Source organism: Schistocerca piceifrons, chromosome 4 (assembly GCF_021461385.2).
Source record: "Schistocerca piceifrons isolate TAMUIC-IGC-003096 chromosome 4, iqSchPice1.1, whole genome shotgun sequence".
Lineage (NCBI taxonomy): Eukaryota > Metazoa > Arthropoda > Insecta > Orthoptera > Acrididae > Schistocerca > Schistocerca piceifrons.
Genome location: NC_060141.1, coordinates 770665945 through 770683114, shown reverse-complemented (window position 1 = coordinate 770683114; position 17170 = coordinate 770665945).

Sequence of the window (17170 nt, the reverse complement as noted above, 5' to 3'; positions counted from 1 at the left end):
TAGGTTAGGTTGGAATGTATTCTATGTATGAAGTAGATTACATTTTAACCTCTTAGGGTGGGGTGGGAACTACGACGCCTCCGTGTTTGCATACGAATACTGCATAGCTGCTTCTGCTGTTAAAGAGACGCCGAAAGCATGTGAATGAGTTTTCCTGTCTCGTAAAGAACGTGGTGAGTACTATGACAAGCTTTACGAATATACAGAGATGACAGGAGAAAAAATGGTTCAAATGGCTCTGAGCACTGTGGGACTTAACTTCTGAGGTCATCAGTCACCTAGAACATAGAACTACATAAACCTAACTAACCTAAGGACAGCACACACATCCATGCCCAAGGCAGGATTCGAAGCTGTGACCGTAGCGGTCGCGCGGTTCCAGACTGAAGCGCCTAGAACCGCTCGGCCACTCCGGCCGGCGATGACAGGAGAAACTTAAGTTACATACGGGAGATAATTCGTGGTGACCTTGAAAAGCAAGTTATAAACGCTCTGTTTCGCTGTATTTCTTTAAAGTTGTGCTTACAACCGTCAACAAACCTTCAGTGACTGTCATTTAGCACACGAGTGAAAGACAAGATAAAGTGTAGCATAAGGTACTCCGAAGACCTAAAGCACTTACAAGTGGAAATACATACCGTACGCCACACTTGCAAACCACTTCATATTAACAGAATCACTACCCTACTGACATAAAACGCCAGTTAGCAGTACTAATAATTTGTAGACTACTAATGACAACCTATCACAAAAAACATCCGGTACAGTAGCTATTAGCGTTTATGAAGTGTTACCCTTTTCACTTGAACAAATGAATTTTTGAGGTATTAATCTATTCCTAACATTTCAAATAAAGATTTTGTTACGGTCGCAGGTTCGAATCCTGCCTCGGTCATGGATGTGTGTGATGTCCTTAGGTTAGTTAGGTTTCAGTAGTTCTAAGTCTAGGGGACTGATGACCTCAGATGTTATGTCCCATAGTGCTTAGAGCCATTTGAACCATTTTGAAAGATTTTGCCTAGTTGATGTTTAGAATAATCTGCGGTTTCAGTCCATAGATTCGGAACTATATGCCGATGATAACACATTCATCCTTAGGATGCCAGAATCTCACTCTTTCTTGGGCTAAACTCGTCAGCTTCTCACGCTCCATATTTCGTGTGCGAGAACCTTGGCCGATTTAACCGAAGAAAATAAACTGATTAGAATTTCACCGATAGTCGTCCGAAGTCTGTACGTTCGGCAGATAGGATCGGCTATACTGTGGCCGCTGACGTAGTGGCGTACTAATTTGAAAAGATCGCTTGTCTCCGGCCGATGTCGGTCGTCGGCGGAATCCATCGATATCGGAACAACAGTGACCGCAGCCTAAACAGAACTTTGCTGCAGTCAGTAGCGAAGCAAGAAACTCAAAGAAGCTACGATCCCACTGGAGGGTGTCGTGCGCAGATGGTGCGAAGCGTTGAGTGTAAATGTGAAAGCTACTGTGTCCAGACTAAGCGCCTGCAACTCTCGCTTCCCGCGAAGCAGACCGGTACAGCGGGCCCCGGACCGAGTAGGGGTCAGCCTGGCCCGGAAACACAGACGCTTGCCAGAGACCACCAGGAGGCGTCCACGGCGCCGCAAGAGGTCGCTACAGCCGCAGACCTATTTCCTTCCGCTCGACACGCGACTCCCCCACGCGGATCCTGTACGATCTCATTCCGTTCCCCCACCTCCTCCTTTTCCTTGAGAGGATACGGACCCTGTACACCTCCCGCAAACTCGATCCTCCTCACCCGCTTGTCTCGCTCATCCTCTCCCACCCCCGCCCGCTGCCGCGCCTGTATTCCATCTCTCCACCCTCCTTACCCTCTCCCACGGTGGCTTCCGCCAGCTCCCCCTCCCTGATGATGTCCTCCTCCCCTCCATCTACCCCTCCTATCAACTTTGATCCTCCCCCCCCCACTTCCTGTGTCCTTTCCTTTAGGCACCCCCCCACCCTTCTCTCTCCTTTTTCCCCCATCCAACTTCCTCCATCCCCCCGGGCTTCCCCTCGCCCTTTATCTCCTCTGCCCATGGCATCTCTGCTCTCCCCTCTCCCTCTCCCACCCCACCCCCCTCCTCCTCTCTTGGCAGGTCCCCGGACTCGTACACGCTCAGTGGACATTCGCGCGCCGGAGATCATCGCCATCAGTGTCTCGTGTGTGTGCCTTCGTTTGTGCTTAGTGTTCGTTCGCCGTCACGCCACCACTGTTCACGTGTACTGTCGCTGTCATCCATGTTATGTGCACCGTGTCAACTAGTGTTAGTGATGTTTTCTCGTCCAGCGTGAACGGCTCCATGTTTTTTGTTTTTTAAGTGTCTACATTTTTTGCCCACCGTTTTGATTATATTCTCTGTGCCACCTATATGTATTACTTATTGTAAAACTCAAGGCTGAAGAGCGGCGTACTCTGCTGCTGACAGCCCGCCATGTGTAAGGTGATCAAAATCACAAAAAAGAAAAAAAAAATCTGGAGAGGCGGTTCACGCCGAGCGAGCCCACTGGTGTCATCGTGGCCGCCGCGTCATCGTCCACCGCCGCCAGCGTACCGAAGCCATCTTCGCAGGACCTTTACTCGTCCTCGGATGGTAACGTCGACTCCGCGCCGCTCTTCACGAGACGCCCGGGGCTTGGTTTGGTGAAGTGTATGGTTACCACAGACAGTTTATGTTTGGAAGAATCTCTGATTTAGTTATTGGTAGGCTTGGAGGATCAGTCCTACCTCAAGAATATTGTTTTGTAAATTTTGAAGAAAGACTTTAGTTTAAATAAAAACGCTATAACTCACACTCTGAGATTTTCCTCTCCACGGACGGCGGACATATTAAAATCCATTCGACCAAGCGCGGGACGTTTTATTAATTGTGACATTTCTGGCCTTGAAAGTTCACATTTTAGGGCTAAACAGTTTACACACAGCGCTTTACTGAACCACAGTCTGTGACCGACTGTGTGTGATGTGAGGCTGAAACATGTAATGAAAGCTAACAAGAATTAACAGGTAAACAGTGTCCACGCGCGATGCGCCTAAAGGGTGAAAGAATGAACAGTGTGCCACCTGTGACGACCAGCGTGGTCACGGCCCTCTGGTGTCCCGCCGTGTTGTTGACGAGGCAGGTGTAGCGGCCGGCGTCATCCAGCGACACGCGCCGGAAGTAGAGGCTGCCGCCAGCCTGGCGCATGCGCTCTCCCAGCGCCACGGGCGACGGGGGATCCCCGCCGCGGTACCACCTGTAACAGCGAGGCGCGCACGGCAGTCAGAAATTGCATACTGCCGACAACATAGCCCGGCACTGTTACTGGGCAAGCCGGCCGGAGTGGCCATGCGGTTCTAGGCGCTACAGTCTGGAGCCGAGCGACCGCTACGGTCGCAGATTCGAATCCTGCCTCGGGCATGGATGTGTGTGATGTTCTTAGGTTAGTTAGGTTTAAGTAGTTCTAAGTTCTAGGCGACTGATGACCTCAGAAGTTAAGTCGCATAGTGCTCAGAGCCATTTTTTTTGTTACCGGGCAATTTTTGCGGCAACACGCTTCGAGGCCAAAAGTGTTTATACGGGCCACAGTGTTGTCGCGAAGTGAAAGCGAGCTACTGGAAGTGAGTATGGCTCTCCTGCATTTGCATTCCACAAGGAAAGAGGTTAGCAAGATAAAGGTAAACCGGTATCTGAGGACGCGTTCTTATCTAAATAAGCGAATTGCTTCCGAAACTTTATCTCTCTTCCAGAATACTGAAACATTATTCATACTTATCGTAAAAGCAATTTGTCTACGAATCGTTAAGACCAAAACGAATAGGAAAGATTGCAAGCACTGAGGTGACAAATATGGCATAGCGATACGAACATATAGGCTACAGATGGCGGTAGTATCGCGTACAGAATGTATAAAAGGGAGGCGTATTGACGGTGCTGTTATACGTAGGCAGGTGATTCAGCCGAAAAGGCTTGTTATTCCAATGAAATGAATACCCTTAGCTGCATCCAGGCGTTGATATAAGTCAAAGGGGACAGTTTAAAATGTGTGCCCCGACCGGGAGCCGAACCCGGGATCTCCTGCAGACGCTCTATCCTTCTGAGCAACCGGGACACAAAGGATAGCACGACTGCAGGGACTTACCTCTGGCACGCCTCCCCGTGAGTCCCACATTCCCAACTTATTGTCCCACACTATATTCATAGTGCCCCTGCCCATTATACTCATTACTCGCGGCTTGCTGCCGATTCCCGTAAGAGTTCGGGTACTGTTTGTGTATCCGCACAGAAGAAGATGATCAAATGGCCGGCGAGCCTTAACTTTATACATATACAGGGTGAGTCACCTAACGTTACCGCTGGATATATTTCGTAAACCACATCAAATACTGACGAACCGATTCCACAGACCGAACGTGAGGAGAGGGGCTAGTGTAATTGTTTAATACAAACCATACAAAAATGCACGGAAGTATGTTTTTTAACACAAACCTACGTTTTTTTAAATGGAACCACGTTATTTTTGTTGGCACATCTGAACATACAAACAAATACGTAATCAGTGCCGTTTGTTGCATTGTAAAATGCTAATTACATCCGGAGATATTGTAAACTAAAGTTGACGCTTGAAACCTCCGACGTTCAGTTGCGAGAGCCGGTGGACTGACTCAAAGCAGTGTCATGCGTATACTGCATCGTCACCGCTTTCACCCGTTTTATGTGTCGCTACATCAGCAATTACATGGTGATGACTTTAATCATCGAGTGCAATTCTGTCAATGGGCATTAACAGAGAATGCGTTGCAGTTCTACCTGTTTACCGATGAAGCGGGTTTCACAAACCACGGGGCAGTGAATCTACGGAACATGCATTACTGGTCCGTGGACAATCCTCGCTGGCTCAGACAGGTAGAGCCACAGCGACCGTGGACTGTAAATGTATGGTGCGGAATCATTGGCGACCACCTCATTGGTCCTCACTTCATTGCAGGGGCCCAAACAGCTGCAACATACATCGCGTTTCTACAGAATTATCTGCCAACGTTGCTCGAAAATGTCCCACTGGAAACGCGTCGACGTATGTGGTATCAGCATGATGGTGCACCTGCACATTCCGCAATTAACACTAGGCTGACCCTTGACAGGATGTTCAACGGGCGTTTCATAGGACGTGGAGGACGCATAAATTGGCCAGCCCGTTCTCCTCATCTTACACCTCTGGACTTCTTTCTGTGGGGTATGTTAAAGGAGAATGTGTACCGTGATGTGCCTACAACCCCAGAGGATATGAAACAATGTATTGTGGCAGCCTGCGGCGACATTACACGAGATGTACAGCGGCGTGTACGACATTCATTACGCCAGAGATTGCAGTTGTGTGCAGCAAATGATGGCCACCACATTGAACATCTATTGGCCTGACATATCGGGACACACTCTATTCCACTCCGTAATTGAAAACGGAAACCACGTGTGTACGTGTACCTCACTCCTCATGGTAATGTACATGTGCGTCAGTGAAAAAGACCAATAAAAAGGTGTTAGCATGTGGACGTAATGTGCTGTTCCAGTCTCTTCTGTACCTAAGGTCCATCACCGTTCCCTTTGGGTCCCTACGTAATTCGGTGCTCTCCGATACACACGATCGAACAGCGGAGGAGTGGTACTCAAGCGTCAACTTTAGGTTACAATATCTCCGGATGTAATTAACATTTTACAGTGCAACAAACGGCACTGATTACGTATTTGTTTATATGTTCAGATGTGCTAACAAAAATAACGGGGTTCCATTTAAAAAAACGTAGGTTTGTGTTAAAAAAACATACTTCCGTGCATTTTTTTATGGTTTGTATTAACCAATTACACTAGCCCCTCTCCTCACGTTCGGTCTGTGGAATCGATTCGTCAGTATTTGATGTGGTTTACGAAATATATCCAGCGGTAATATATATATATATATATATATATATATATATATATATATGAAGATGGTATTTTTCTTTCGGACATGTAAGCAGAGATCCCGGGTTCGAGTCCTGGTCGGGGCACTCATTTTCAACTGTCCCCTTTGACTTAAATCAACGCCTGTATGCAGCTAAGGGTATTCATTTCATGGGAATTTAATTCTAACGAGCTACATGATCACCGATGGTATCTGTTTGCATGGGGGCTTGATTAAATTTTTTGATTGAAAATATTTTTTAGTTAAGCTGTATGTCCGATTACGTAATGTCTCGTAATCGGTTGGCCCTGACTAGTATTATTACGCTATCTGACTGCAACAAACAATGTAAGAAAATTTTCGTAAACACAGTTACTTAATTAAGTCCCCAGCAACTAAAAAACCTACAAAATCCAAGCACAAATGTAACTGTTCTGTATGTGGGAGTGTGACTCAACGTATGCATCTGGCACGGTTCTTTTCCAACAAGACAAGAATTTTTAAATACCAACTATACAGACGTGACAAAAGAAAATTAGAAAACTATAATTACGCAAGAAAACCAGAATTCCACTCTAATCCAAGAACACAAGCCAGATGCTTTGTTGACTGAACCTGTAGTGACACATTATTTCAGATAGACAATTAATAAAAAAAAACATTATAAATTTTACCTTCATATATATTGACGAAATGCACTCATTACAATAACATCTGCTATCTCTCCCATCAAATAACTGCATAAAACAAGGAGCAACACTCTTTACTACCACATCTCACTCCGACTTCACGACAATCACGAGCTCTTAACACACACTGTGCTCTCTACTAGCACTGACTGCCACGAACTCTCAACAACCACTGACTTCTACAATCTCATAACAAGCACTGTGGAGGCGGCTTAATAGTACTCTTTGGCGCACTCTCTGGCGCAGTGGCACAGTGTAGCCACCTTTCATATGCCCCTCCTCCACAGGCCAGAATTTGATGGTATTTTTGCCAGCATTGGTGGTGAAAATACCACCAAATTCGTCCAGAAAAATACAGACAAAAATAAAAGATAATATTAATACCTAAATATCACATAATTAGTTAAAAATTTTGGCTTTGCACTGACTTTTCACTAACCTAATATATAAAATACAGTAGGCAATACAAATTCTTTTCATACACGTGGCTTTACATAATAGTTTACATAATATACAAAAAATCAGTTTATACAAATGTTCACATAAAATGCTTTCAATGATTAGTTTATACAAAAAAAAAGATACTAACAGGTGACATGTTTTCAGTAGGAGCAGTCCATCAGTTGCACCCAGTAAAGTTTAGCAGGTACACCCAGCAACAAGTCACATTAATTCAGTAGAAGCAATCCATCAGAGGTACCCAGCAATGTTAAGCAGGTGCAGACACCAATAAGTGACACCATTTCAGTAGAAGCAGTCCATCAGTTGCACCCAGCAAAGTTGAGAGCAGGTGCAGACACCAACAAGTGACACCATTTCAGTAGAAGCAGTCCATCAGTTGCACCCAGCAATGTTGAGCAGGTGCAGACACCAACAAGTGACATCATTTCAGTAGAAGCAGTCCACCAGTGGCACCCAGCAATGTTGAGTAGGTGCTCACAGCAATAGGGGATATCTTTTCAGTAGAAGCAGTCCATCAGTGGCACCCAGCAATGTTGAGTTGGTGCAGACAGCAACAAGTGACATTATTTCAGTAGAAGCAGACCATCAGTTGCACCCAGCAATGTTGAGCGCAGGTGCAGACACCAACAAGTGATACCATTTCAGTAGAAGCAGTCCATTAGTGGCATCAGCAATGTTGATCAGGTGCACACAGCAACTAGTGACTTCATTTCAGTAAAAACAGTTCATCAGTTGCACCCAGCAATGTTGAGTGCAGGTGCAGACAGCAAAAAGTAACATCATTTCAGTAGGAGTAGTCCATCAGAGGCACCCAGCAATGTTGAGTAGGTGCACACACCAACAAGTGACTTCATTTCAGTAGAAACAGTTCATCAGTAGCACCCAGCAATGTTGAGCAGGTGCAGACAGCAACCAGTGACTTCATTTCAGTAAAAACAGTTCATCAGTTGCACCCAGCAATGTTGAGAGCAGGTGCAGACAGCAACAAGTGACATTATTTCAGTAGAAGCAGTCCATCAGTTGCACCCAGCAATATTGAGAGCAGGTGCAAACACCAACAAGTGACACCATTTCAGTAGAAGCAGTCCACCAGTGGCACCCAGTAAAGTTGCAGAGGTGCAGACAGCAAAAAGTCACATCTCTCTGCAGAAGCAGTTCGATCAAACTCACTAGCACTGATCACACTGTCCATCAGAGTTTATGAGCACAAATTAAACATGTCCTAATGTCACACATCATGTTGAAAAGTGCAGGTAACAGTTCAGAATATTTATCTTCACTAATCAGACAGTTCAGGCATGAACAATAGTTGGAATACACATACAAATGCTTTTACAGTAACATACAAATCATAACAAACACACAAATGATATCAGATAATTGTCCTATTAACTATTACAATACACAAATACCAGTAAACCTATAATATTCATGGGTGTCAGTGCAAGCCACTACCAACAAATAAAATAATATTTAGGAGATAGGTGGGTAGGATTAGGAAAGGAAAACACACAAAACACACAAAACACACTCACTCATCTTTCATCCACATTAAGTACTACTGTGTAATTGAATAGTGTTAACTGTGTAAATGTAATTCTGTCAAAATCTGATGTTCATCATGTGTATCAACTAGTACTGGCAGCAATGTATAACAGTCAATAATAGTTAGTCAACGTCATAGTCATCATGTCAAGACCAATGTTTGCCAAGCCAGATCAAAATGTACTGTTGTTGAACAACTGTCAGTGAGCCAAGATATGCAATTACTTCCTCTCTCCAAAAAAAAGTATATACTGCTTATTGATTTAACAAAGTGTGTATAGACAATCTTCCTTCTATTTTAGTGTTCTAGTCTGCTCTCTTCATCCTCTTGTTCCATAAGACCAACAAAAAAAAAATATGCTCCTCACTTACTTTACCTCTTATACACCAAAACTCCAATAATTATCAGCATCACATAATCTCAATAATACCTCAATAATACGTCGATAAATGTAAACCTCAGCACCAATATCACCTTACCTCTTGTCCACAAACAACTTCATATACTCTCAATACCTATAATAATACATCGATAAATATAAACCTCAGCACCAATATTATTTCACTTCCATAACAACTCTTTCCTCTCGTCAGTCTCCTCGAACAAGTACAGATAAAATCCTAATGCAACTTCAATTCAGCATCCCATACAATCCGAAGACACATTGCCAACACACAACCTCTGTGTAATCCATCTGACCCAAATTTTCTACTCATTATAAATTATAAGATACATTTTGGTTCCTTGTCCATCATTAAATAAAAGAAATGCATACCTGACCTCTAACAGACTTAGTTCGAATAACTCTCAGTAATTAAGTACGATTACGGAGTGTGAATGATCATAATATTTCACAGTGTGTACACCACTTCAAGAATCATAGCAGAAGCAAACATGTGGAGTATTTTTTGTGTCAAGTGTCACTTCCTATTTCAATTGCTTACGAAAAATGCAGTCTAATAATTGTTAATGGTCTAAACCTAGTTTCGGTCTGTCATGTCGTTATCCTCCTTCCTATTTGCATAAATTTATACAGCTTCCATAAAACCTCAGCTCATGTGACTTCAATGACTTTCTTGTACTAATGTCGTTCGTCGAATTATAGCAGTGAATTTTCTTATCTTAAAAATATAAGGCACTGAGCGTAAGCAAAACAAGCAATAGCGAGTAAATAGACCAGTAAAGAACAGAATGTCAACAAGTGGATGCAGCACAATTCCTACAACGAGGCTCTGCCAAGCGAACAATCTATAATTAATACAGTAGTGTGACCTAAACTCTATGTTTATACACAGTATATCAGCATTTCTATACACCACATTAAAGAGCAGTTATGGCAACAAAACTGAAATGTGTAAATATGTAATCCATGCAAAAAGCAGCAAACATGTATCTTACGTAATAAACAGGTCATTAGCAACATATCATCATAAGCAAATAAATGTTCATATGTAATGTTAATAAGTAAACATGAAGCCGCAAGCAGATAAATGACAAAGTATAACTTACATACCTAAACACATCCGCACAAAAAATCAGGTTACAATTATAATTCAAATAAATAAGCACAGCAGGCACATAATTAAAAAAAAAAAAAATATGACATCAGTGAAAAAGCAGTGCAGCCAAGCGATGCATAATATATACAAGTCACAACCCAGTTCATTAATCAATAATTGTCAAAATCAGTAAATGTACACAAGCACGTCGCTTCACAAGTAAATTCATAGAACATAAAATTAGCACAAAGTATGAATCACGTAATCGCGAGCAGCAAATTACGTCTAAAGTACGTACCTAAGTGGAAATATGTTACCTGTAAAATGAACTCAATTAATAATTACCCTTTTTAGTTTATTAGTTTCTTCTTCGAAATTACATTCTTCCTGAAAATTTCTCGATAGCAAGTCGTCTTAACGTCGGACACGCACAGAATTTACCTGAAGGTCTTAAATATTTTATACAACCGTATCCTGAAAAATACTGAATGTTAATAACAAAATTCATCAAGTCACTATAGCTTTATACTGAATTTAGTCGGAGAAATTAGACTGTGTATTTGTTTACGGCTGTCAGTGCATTCGCACTGAGCGCTCGATCAGCTGTAGGCGCGTGACGTAGGAAGCAATTGTTTGCGGTCAACGACTGCCTTGTGCGGCGCGCAGACTTGACTGTTGCTTTGAGTATGTGCCGCCGCCAAAACACAGCGCGGTATCCTTGTACTCTCCGCATGTTTACATCTAGCTGTTAGTTTCTCACAAGTATGTCATTCCACAAAAATCTTTACGTTTGATATATGATGTATTCCTTTAGAGCGACGTGATTTAAGAGTTTCTACTTCGACAGTGTTATCATGAATAATTTTGCGAATTCTATATGGACCGTTATAAAGCAGAAAAAATTTGCGACACAAGCCTTTTCCTTTATGAGACAAACGATGGGACTTAATTAATACCTTTTGACCAACCGACAAATTTTTTAAACGACCAGGACGCTTCGCCGATTTCTTTCTTCTCGCAGCCGCAGATGCAATATTTTGTAGAGCCAGGTTAACAACTTCAGAATGCCGCAGTTTCCGTGAAGGCGGAAAAGGAACGATTTCAGAAATGCGATTTGTCGGTGCTTTATTTTTTAATATCAATAGAGGCGGTAAAGAAGTTGAATCATTAGGGAGTTCATTCAGAATATTTTGAAAAATATGAAGATACTGATCCCAAGTTCTGTGATTCTGATGACAATAAAGTCGACACAATTTATTGATTTCCTTCATCCATCTCTCTGAAGCGTTAGATTGAGGGTGAAAAAGTGAAATGAAGATTGGTTTAATTTTACGACGGTGTAGAGTACGAAGCCAAATTTTAGAGCGAAACTGTGATCCATTATCTGATATAACCTTGTCAACGTGACCGACTTCTTTAAGAAAATGTTTGATAAAAGCATTAGATACTGAACGAGCTGTTGCTTTGCGTAAAGGTGTAAAACACACATATTTTGACGTCAACTCCACTGCTACGAAAATGTACGCAAAACCATTAGTAGAACGAACCACTGGACCAAACAAACCGACTGCAGCCATCTCCTTTAATTTCGCTGGAATGACAGGAAACAACGGTGCTCTGTGAGAAATCGTTGGAGGCTTAGCCATTTGGCATAATTTGCATTTGGCAAGAACAGATCGAATACGTTTTTCCATATTACTGAAGTAACAATTTTCTCGTAATTTGTGAAAGCATTTTCGGGGACCAAAGTGTGCATAACTGAAATGCGTATACCAAATCAATTTATTGACCCACTCATCAGGAATACAAACTAACCAAACAAAGTTGTCGACGGATTTTCGTTTCAAAAGAACTTTCCAGATAGATCGCAAAAACGAGGTGTGGCCAAATCGTCCAAACTAACAAAGCGTCTAGGAAAACTACAGACACCAAGGAACTACGAACATCACGTTTTGCGCTAGGAACAGCATAATTACGAATAGCATCTAATTTCTCTGGATCAGGAAGAATACCTTCTGTAGAAATAATGTGACCGAGAAATTTCACCTGAGAACGACCAAATTCAGATTTTTCCAAGTTCACTGTCATGCCAACTCGTGCAAAAATACGTAATAATGAATCCAAAATTTTGTTGTGCTCACTCCAAGAACGTTTAGCAATAAGAATGTCGTCAACATAAGAAGTAATATTGTCACGAAGATAAACAGGTAAAATTTCATTTATACGACGAATGAATGCTGCAGTAGCTACAGTAAGTCCAAACAGTAAATTCCAAAGTCACTTTTAGGTACAATTAGTCATATTCGGTTATTGTTCTTACTCACTAGATAGATTGATAGTCGAAGAGTTGTTTTGACAGATGCAAAGAATAGTAAAAGAGTAGGCAGCGGTACAGAAAACTAAAAGAGAAATAGCACCACTACAGCTCGGGGCCCTATGCTCGCTACCGCACATATTCACTTAGAATAGTGAATCCCCTGAGGACTTTAATAACTGCACATAATTTCTAGTTTGTGACTTAATGGCAACTTTGGCGGAAGTGCGTACATAAATTGATCTAGCCATGCACATGGATGTATGTCATTCTTACAGTTGCGGAAGATCTTAAATTTCCGAACAGTCAAAAAGTGTTTATAGTCAAAGTTTTCGCCTCGTGGCGACAAAGACCTACCGCGTCTGTCCCAGTCCGAATGTCGATTATTGTAAAGTTCGCGCGCCTGGCGCTCTCTTGTTGCATCCCGTAAATGAAACAAATTATTTTCTTCAAACCCCTCTGCTGTCTGTGATTCGAAATTTCTTCTGCTGTCTTTTCCTACAATTTCGCCTTCGATCTGTTTGACTTGCTTTCGTAATGCCTCAACTTCCCTTTTAACGCGTTCATTAAATTTTCCCTGATTTTCAACATGCTTATTTATGTTCTGATACTCTTCGGTTTCTGAGAATGGTAATGGAGCTGTATCATCCGAATCTCTGTCCCCATGTAAACTAAGATTTGTCAGTTTATCTGAAATTTCCTCAACTCTTTCCGATAAGTCACCTAATTGTTCTTTCTGTTTATTTACGTCTTCCGTAAGTGTCGCGACTCGAGTTTCAGTATTGACACATTTGGTAGTTAACTGTTCATATTGTTGTGTTAGGTTATTTAATCTGTCATTTGGTACGGATCCTTCGATTCTCTCAAATATTTCTTCCTTATCCTTTGCACGTTGTAAATTTAACTCTGAAAAATTCTGTACTATTACGCGATCTCTTTCTTCCTGTTCTCTATCCTGTTCCCTTTGTCTGATTTCTACTGCAATTAATCTATTATTGTGAGAATTCAGAATCGGTTGTACTTCTTCCCTGATTTCTTTCTTTAATTCATCTTTCATATTTTTGAAACATGTCCCCATTCGTGAATCTATCCGTGTTTCCAAAGTTCCCATCTCTGTTTTAAATTCAGATCCTAACCGAGTTTCCATTGATCCCATCTCTGTTTTAATCGTTCCCATCTCAGTTTTAATTGTTCCTATCTCTGTTTTAAATTCAGATCGTAACTGTGATCCCACATTTAATATAGCACTCATCAACTGCTCCATAGTAACTGTTTCAAAATTCTTTTCACCCCTCACATTTCCCACAAAACCAGCTTCCTTCTGCATGGCTGTAAAGCTATCTGTGTTCGATACTATTCCAAAATCTTCTATCGTTACTCTCGTATTCTGTGAATTTTCTGATTGAGAAAAATTTCGAAATGGTTCTGGACTATTTTCCCGACTTATTAAATTGTTTTCAACTCCATTATTCATCACACTGTTTTCCTCTGTTGGCGAGTTCGCCATGTTAACAATTTCGCCATTCTCACTATCCATCATTTTTGCCCTTTTCATAGACCGCGTAATCATTTACAAAACATAAAAAAAATTCGTCACTGTTTGAAAATCCCAGACAATGACTCCTTATCTCCAACAATACTATTTACATGCAATGTCTCCCTCAAACACGATCAATCGAACAATTGAAATAATTGCACTAATTTGTCAAACGCGTATACAAGGCAATAAAAATTAAATTTTGAAAAATACCATTAGAAGAATGCTAATTACCAAATCTACACATGCAATATAACCTACAATTACTAACTACAAATTACTACAACAATACTACAGTCTACAATTTTCAATCAGAACAATTCCAAGGGAGGATCCTGGCAGGGTCGCCACGTGCATGGGGGCTTAATTAAATTTTTTGATTGAAAATATTTTTTAGTTAAGCTGTATGTCCGATTACGTAATGTCTCGTAATCGGTTGGCCCTGACTAGTATTATTACGCTATCTGACTGCAACAAACAATGTAAGAAAATTTTCGTAAACACAGTTAATTAATTAAGTCCCCAGCAACTAAAAAACCTACAAAATCCAAGCACAAATGTAACTGTTCTGTATGTGGGAGTGTGACTCAACGTATGCATCTGGCACGGTTCTTTTCCAACAAGACAAGAATTTTTAAATACCAACTATACAGACGTGACAAAAGAAAATTAGAAAACTATAATTACGCAAGAAAACCAGAATTCCACTCTAATCCAAGAACACAAGCCAGATGCTTTGTTGACTGAACCTGTAGTGACACATTATTTCAGATAGACAATTAATAAAAAAAAACATTATAAATTTTACCTTCATATATATTGACGAAATGCACTCATTACAATAACATCTGCTATCTCTCCCATCAAATAACTGCATAAAACAAGGAGCAACACTCTTTACTACCACATCTCACTCCGACTTCACGACAATCACGAGCTCTTAACACACACTGTGCTCTCTACTAGCACTGACTGCCACGAACTCTCAACAACCACTGACTTCTACAATCTCATAACAAGCACTGTGGAGGCGGCTTAATAGTACTCTTTGGCGCACTCTCTGGCGCAGTGGCACAGTGTAGCCACCTTTCATGTTCTTTCGGACATGTCCGGAAGAACAGATACCATCTTCATATATATGAAAAGGTTTGTGGTGTGATAACGGCAGCACGACGGAAACCGACAGACTTTCAACGCGGAATGGTAATTGCAGCTACAGGTACGGGACATTGTACTTCCGAATACATTGAGGAACTCACTATTCCGAGTGCACAGTGTCAAGAGTGTGCCGAGAATATCAAATTTCAGGCGTTACCCATCACAGCGGACAAAGCAGTGGCCGACAGCCTTCAGCTAACGAGCGAGAACAGTGGCGTTTGTGTGTAGAGTTGTCAGTGCTATCAGACAAGCAACACTGAATGAAATAACCGCAGAAATCTGCGCGGGACGTACGACAAACGTGTCCGTTAGTACACTGCGGTAAAATTTGGCGTTAATGGGCTACGGCAGCAGACGACTGCGGCGAGTGCCTTTGCTAACAGCACATCATCGCCTGTAGCACCTCTCGTGGGCTCGTGACCGTATCGGTTGGACCCTAGACGACTGGCCAGATGAGTCCCGATTTCACATGGTAAGAGCTGATGGTAGGGTTCGAGAGTGGTGCAGACCCCACGAAGCCATGGACCCGAGTTGTCAACAAGCCACTGTGCAAGTTGGTGGTGGCTCCATAACGACGTGGGTTGTCTTCACATAGAATGGACTGGGTGTTGTAATCCATTTGAAGCGATCATCGACTGGAGGTGATTATATTCGGCAAATTGGTGACTATTTGCAGCCATTCATGGACTCCATCTTCCCAAACAACGATGGAAGTCCTTTGGATGACAATGCGCCATGTAACCGGGTCACAACTGTTCGTAAATGGTTTGAAGAACGTTCTCGACGATTAGAGTGAATGATTCGGCCATCCACATCGCCCGACATGAATCTCATCGAACAATTATGGGACATCATAATGAGGTCAGAGCGTGCACAAAATCCTGCACCAGTAACACTTCCGGAATTATGGACGGCTGTACAGGCTGTACGGCTCAAGATTTCTGCAGAAGACTTCCAGTGACTTGTGTTGAGTACAAACCATGTCGAGTTGCTGTACTATGCAGGGCAAAAGACAGTCGATATGGTATTAAGAATAGCTGTTAAGTCCCATAGTGCTCAGAGCCATTTTTTTGGTATTAGGAGGTACCTGTGACTTCTGTTACCTCAGTTTACTAGTTGACAACCTGACTGGCTGTCACCCTTAGTGGCTCATACGCAAATTTAATGTAGAGGATAGTGTTGTATTTTGTTCCATTTTTCGGACTGTGGCCTCTAGCCAGCCCTATAATAGAAGTTCACTATACACTCCTGGAAATTGAAATAAGAGCACCGTGAATTCATTGTCCCAGGAAGGGGAAACTTTATTGACACATTCCTGGGGTCAGATACATCACATGATCACACTGACAGAACCACAGGCACATAGACACAGGCAACAGAGCATGCACAATGTCGGCACTAGTACAATGTATATCCACCTTTCGCAGCAATGCAGGCTGCTATTCCCCCATGGAGACGATCGTAGAGATGCTGGATGTAGTCCTGTGGAACGGCTTGCCATGCCATTTCCACCTGGCGCCTCAGTTGGACCAGCGTTCGTGCTGGACGTGCAGACCGCGTGAGACGACGCTTCATCCAGTCCCAAACATGCTCAATGGGGGACAGATCCGGAGATCTTGCTGGCCAGGGTAGTTGACTTACACCTTCTAGAGCACGTTGGGTGGCACGGGATACATGCGGACGTGCATTGTCCTGTTGGAACAGCAAGTTCCCTTGCCGGTCTAGGAATGGTAGAACGATGGGTTCGATGACGGTTTGGATGTACCGTGCACTATTCAGTGTCCCCTCGACGATCACCAGTGGTGTACGGCCAGTGTAGGAGATCGCTCCCCACACCATGATGCCGGGTGTTGGCCCTGTGTGCGTCAGTCGTATGCAGTCCTGATTGTGGCGCTCACCTGCACGGCGCCAAACACGCATACGACCATCATTGGCACCAAGGCAGAAGCGACTCTCATCGCTGAAGACGACACGTCTCCATTCGTCCCTCCATTCACGCCTGTCGCGACACCACTGGAGGCGGGCTG